The sequence below is a fragment of the Thermobia domestica genome, chromosome 9, assembly GCF_964235325.1.
Source record: "Thermobia domestica chromosome 9, izTheDome1.hap1.1, whole genome shotgun sequence".
NCBI lineage: Eukaryota > Metazoa > Arthropoda > Insecta > Zygentoma > Lepismatidae > Thermobia > Thermobia domestica.
This window is the reverse complement of record NC_137462.1, coordinates 167,079,093-167,085,495: the sequence shown is the minus strand read 5'-3', so window position 1 is coordinate 167,085,495 and position 6,403 is coordinate 167,079,093.

Here is a 6,403-nt window from a genome sequence, read left to right as displayed (position 1 = left end):
TTGCGCAGAGCAATGCAACGCAAAACTATGTTTTCCAAATTATCGCGGACTACGTCGCAAATTTTGAACTGTGTTCCCGCTCATTCTCTAAGCACAATTCTACGTTCGCAAAAATATATTATAATTCATAAACTGATTATCACAAAATAAAACACAAACTTTATGTTGCATTCACGTAAACCAATGCGAAATTTCACGGTTTAATAAGCATTAGCAAACACACCCAATTTTCAAAAATATTTCAGATTGAAAACAAAAAAAGACAGTCCTCTATTTCTATTCAGTAGTGGTTTGCGTCACAAATAACACCTTCCGCAACTGTTTGTGTTACCTTTACGCAGAATTTGAGATTTAATTTGTCATAATCAGCATAGGAGTTATAATGAAGTTTAGAGATCCTTAAGTTGCGTTCTGTTTGCAATAGACTATATTGGAATAAGGTCCAAAGAAACACAAGCTTTTCATTTAGTTTTACAAGATTCGACATAACGGTTATAATTATTTGTTGTATTTTGTGTTGTGATTCGCAAATTATGCCAAGACCTATATGGAATAATATAGACGGATCTCTCGAACTACATAAAATAGATCGGTGCAGGACGCCGAATTTTTAAAATAACATCTCAAAAACGTATGATAAAATACAAAAAAAAGTCGAGGAAATACTGTTAATAATACTGGAATAGAAATATAAAAAATTTTCAACAAAAATATTAACTGACTTTAAGACAGTGTCCGTTCAGGTTCCTCATGGTCTAGCTCCAAAGATAACCTCCAGATCCTAAAGAAATTTATATGTAGATTTCAGGAAAGTATGCTCATCAAACCAACAAAAAGTCATAAAAAATCTGTGTACGTATAGTATATCGAACTGATGCGTGAACATATCCAGAACATATGTGTAATTCGTGGGAATACAAAAGTATGTCACGTTTTCAAACTTTTGCGTAAACTGGCTTTCTTTTAGGACTAATTTATGAGGAAGGAATTGAAGAAAATTAACAGGTTTGGTTAATATCTACTTAATGGAGGTAATATGTAAATATTCCGATCCATTAATTTTTCCAACGAATAACAGCATACGCTATTATGAATATTTAATAAATTTATTAAATTACTAACTTTGATGTTTTTTTGAAGTCAGCATGGAATACGGAGCCAGCACTGCAACCTTTCCTTGTAAGACATTAAAGGTGTAAGATTTTAAATTTCATGTGGGCGCGAAGCCAAACCTGTGTGCTACCGCTGCCATTCGGCGAACGGGAGACTGGAGCATGTGACGCGAATACGAACTCTGAATGTGAGCGGAAATAGACGCGGGGTTGCTAGATAGTATAACGTGATCGTTATACATTTTTTAGACAATCCTCGTATACACAACAGGATTTCTTAGGCTAGTTTTAGACGGAAGCATTTATCGTAACATTTCTCGTAGCAAAAATCGTATCATCGATATCCTACCGTGTAAAGTAGCAAATGCTATAGCATTTCCCATGCCATGGCGTATTCTATGGTATTTCTTGTCAATGGAACCTGCTCTATTTCGTAGCATTTTGCCCAGCATTTCTGCTCCGATTGCAGCGCCGTGGTGTGTTAAAAGGAAGCGAAAAATTTTGTGTCAAATATCCATGCTCTTTGTTTTGTGTGGGAAATTGAATTGTAGTAAACAAAAATGAGTTGGAGTAGGGATACTATTATTATGTGATTAAAAAATATGAGGAACATCTTTGTTTGTACAAAGTTAAAAGCGTACAGTTTCACTATACGAACCCACAAAGAAATTCCTTTTTAAAAAGAATAGTTTTCGTTTTATTTATTGTACCTTCAGCAATCATTTTTGAGGTGTGCTCTTGCATTCTCCGGTGCAGGTTCACTTTAACAGGTGGCAAAGTGTAGTTTTACTATACGGATCCATAGTATAAGTAGTAGTAGTAGGAGGAGGAGGATTAAGTAGCAATACGTGTAGTAGTAGTAGTAGTAGTAGTAGTAAGAGTAATAGTAGTAGAAGTTAGTAGTAGTTGTAGGAGGAGGAGTGGGAAGAGTAAGTAGAAGTAAGAGTAGAAGTAGGAGTACTTAGTAATAGTATGAGTGTGTAGCCCCCCTCACTCCCATTCCATTTTAAATTTTCCCAGTTTCTCTTGGCTGAATTGGAATAAGGCTGCATGGATTATACGTCGACGCAAACTTTGTGTTAGTTTTATCCTTTTCTATGAGTTGGCAGTCCTGTGAGTGGTGACTTGTGCTTTCTGTTCACCGAACAAAAGGGATGTGATGTGGCCGCGATGCTACAAAGAAATAGTACCACAGAATCGGAAACAATCTAGAAATACTTTTATTATTTTTAGTATTTTAATTAGTTTATTTTAATAAAGAACACATTTAATCCTTTCTAATATATATATTCGTTGTAAAAAAACACTCACAGATTTTTTTTTAAATATTTTCTCTGGCATGACTGGCGCAATCTCACTGACGCCAGAAGGACAGCGCGGGAAACAGTGGGTGTGTGCAAATGGACGTCGTAGTGAAGAGAAGAGGTATACGACACAGCACAAAAATCCAATATTAATTTAACAATCTTTTGCGAAATTGTATTAATATAAGTAAGAGTGAACTGCACAAGTTATGTTATTTTGTTATTCACGCAATCTACAGTGAAGTTCTACGAAAATGATACAAAACGCTTTAACTTAGCTCGAACTAAGTACGAGCACACCGTTTCAGTTTCGTGCTAACGTTGTTCAGACCTAAATAATAAGTCTAATGTTGAATTTCACTCGTGTTTATGATAAAGAAATGTAGGTAAAACGAGAGATCAATTTATTTTATAGATTGTTAACCAGTGGAACCATAAGTAAGTACATGGCCAACTATACAGCTGGATAATGAAAATTGAAACTGACCTGGAAAACAGGACATCCCTTCGAAGAAAAATGGGAAGAAGATTCCAAAGAACTGCCCTCCAATACCTCTACTGACCCCTCCAATACCCTTTTCTGAAATCTCCAAAACCCAAGTGCGTGTGTGAATTGGTGTTTTGTTAAGTAATCTGCCGGCTTCGTCGTTACAGTATAAAATTCAAATTCAAGTTTTCAAAATCCTTTTTTTATTTTTTTTATTCTCCAATAAAATTCATGGGCTTGTATTTAATATGGTAAATGACAAAAGAAAATTCTAAAATATAAAACTTACAAAGGTATCGAATTAAAACATTGAAGTAAGTATGTATGCTGTATGTATAATACTTGTGTTTAAGTAAATCAATATCATACATGTATTATGTTTCAGTTGCTTCATACCAGTTTCTTACGCAAATCACTACTGGAACGGTTAGAATATTTATTTGGTGTAGAAATTGTACGGATGTGTATCGGGCGTGTCACTGAGCGTGGGTACGCGCATAGACTGACTTGGATCGAACCCATCTTAATCGATGATTATGTGCATTTCTTCCCACAATCTCTAACCACTACTGTACAGAAAAGAATCTTATAATCCGTTCCATCATTCAGACTCATTACAAATGGAAACACTCAGTGTCTGAATGAAATAACTATACTCAGTGAAATCACAATACAGGCGTACCGAACAAGACACGAACCCTACCGGTCATAATAGTAACAGTAGCAATAGGTGTAGTAATAGTAAGAGTAGTAGTAGTAGCAGTAGTTGGAATAGGAACGGGTTGTAGTAGTACTAGTTGGTATAGGTGTAATAGTGGTAGTAGTAGTAGCAGCAGCAGCAGTAGTGGGAACGGGTTAGAAGCCCCGAAGGGGTTGGTTGGGTTCTGCTCTCGATACAAAATGGGGAAATTACAGACTTGCCAAAATTTTATGGCTGCTTATTGAAGATTACGTGCGTTTCAGATTCGACTTTAATTTCTATATTTCCACGTAAATACGCATCTCAGATGTAAGTGCACACCATATTTCCAATACTTATACACTACTCTATTAAAATATCTGAAACTTCTTGTGTAAATTTTAAAATCTATGGATCTGTATAGTATAACTGCACCGTTAAAAGTCCTTTGTATCATAATAAGCATATGCGAAAAAGGGCTTTAGAAGAAAGTGTCTGAAATATCTGTTTTTAGTTTTGGAGCCATAATTGCACTCTTCTCCAGTGATTTGTTTTCTACGTCACGACAAAATGCTTATCAAAATGCTACCGTGTAAAAGCACAATATACTTTTAATGCCATAGAATAATATACGAGATTTTTGGCAGCACATCTGCTACGATAAATGCTTTCGTCTAGAACTGGCCTTAGAACCAGCGCGCAGTAGAGACCTGCACGGGCCGAATTTTTCCAATCCAGCCCGAACGTACCTAGGCCCGGCCCAGCCCGGGCCCGAAAAGTTTTGGAGATTTTCGGCCGGAGCCCGGCCCGGCTCGATAAGTTTTTCAAAATTCTTGGCCCAAGCCAGGCCCGGGCCCGATAAATTTTAAAAGTTCTTGTCCCGATCCCGGCCCGATATTTTTTTTAAAAAATTAGCTCGAGCCCGAATCTTTCTCAAAATTTAGTACTAAATTTGACCTAACCCTCAGACACATTTCATAAACCCTGGTTCACAACCTGACGCTTGGCTCCCGAATGGTACCATTGCCTCCTAGAACTTTGCCTGTCATCGAGAGAACAAAAACTCCATTCCCTGTAACAAAAATCTAACTTAATTGATTTTTAGCATAAAGTGAAGATGGCAATATTGTTTAGCGACAGGCAAAACATTACCACCCCTTCTTTTTATATTTGAGTTCAGTGAAGGTCAAGGTCAGAGCTCAATTTATCGCATAACGCCTGCAATCCTCTATAGTGAAAGTGGAGCCGCTAAGCAACACAAACTGTAAATAGCTATTGCATTCTTTGTAACATTTTTCACGGACACACTTCTTCAACGTTTAGCTTTATTCCAATTATCGTTTAACGAAAGTCAATAATTATTAAAGAATTGAATTGATCGGCCCCAGCCAGGCCCAACCTGAAGAGTAATCAATGTCGGACAGCCCAAGCCCGGCCCGGCCCAAAGAAATAACAGTGCCGGCCCGCCCAAGCCCGGCCCGTGCAGGTCTCTAGCGCGCAGCAGGACAAAATTCTTGGATATCTTCTTCTTCTTCTTCTGCGGATGCTTCTAGCCTAAGTGAAGATCGCTCTCCTGGCAATTATAGACGGTGTTATCAAAAGAAACAGATGGATGAGAGTGAGTTCAGACATGGTGAAAGGAAGATGGATAGGGGTGGGTGGTTCTGGGGAAAAAAGAGAAGAAACCCAGAGAGGAGGGAAGAGACATGTGGATGGGGTTAATTGGAAATGGAATTGATGGAGCAAGGGAGAGGAAATAGATTCACCAGAGGGAGGACGACACTTCTTGTTACGAAGGGAGCGGTAAAATTTCCAAAAGGAGGTTAAAGAGGAACCATAACGTAAGATTGAAAAAATTGTCGCCAGGCATTACGACGGGTTTGTTGAAGAATACGGGTCGTGGTGGCTTGGGTTCGTTGTTATACCAAGAAATTGGAATAGGAGCGAGTGGCAAGGTATGGTTTAAGGGCTTGACGCCTTCGGAAAATGCTGAGCTGACACTCCGTAGTCCACCATTTAGGATAATGAGAATGAACAATGGAGGAACGAATTGAGTGAGAGGCATCTGGGTGAGAGTGTGATACTGCCTGGGAAAGGCGTAAACATAAAGCAGTGTGAAGAGGTAAAGGATCGCGGGACGAGGGAGGGGAGAGAAATGGTCAAAGCAGGAAGAATAAATGGACCGATCGTTAGTAGAATATGGGGGACCTGTAGGGGATAAGGAAGGAAAGGGAGGAGAAGTATTGTTATGTAAAATGATGAGGAAGTGATCAATACCGTATGGATCGGAAGAAACAGTCCATGTAAGGTAGCTAGAGTAAGCAGGAGAACAAAAGGTAAGAGCAGGAGCGGTAGGAAGTTCGTGGGGACGGAGAAGACGTGTAGGAGTGCCAGTATACAGAAGAGTACAGGGTAAGGTGGGAAGTAGGCGATACAGGGCAGAGCCAGCTGGGTTGGAAAAGGGAGCCCCCAGAACGGGTGATTACAATTTACGTCGCCGCCTAGAATCCAGGGAGGGGAAAGTAAAGTAAAAAGATAATGCCAGAGAAGATCAGGAAGGTGAACGTGAGGGGAAATATAAAGGTTAACCAGGGTGAGAGAGTGGACAGTGACCATTTGGCATTGAACGTCAGGATATTGGATAGGAGGAGGGTGTAGAACATAAGGTAGAGTGTTATGAATGCCGAGAGAGAGTCCCTACCGACCACCTGGGCGAACACCATGAAGCCAATGATAGAAAGGAATGTTAAAGCGGTAGGAATCTGTAAGCCAGGTTTCTCGGAGTAGAAGAAAAGACGGATGGAACAAAAATATTAGGTGA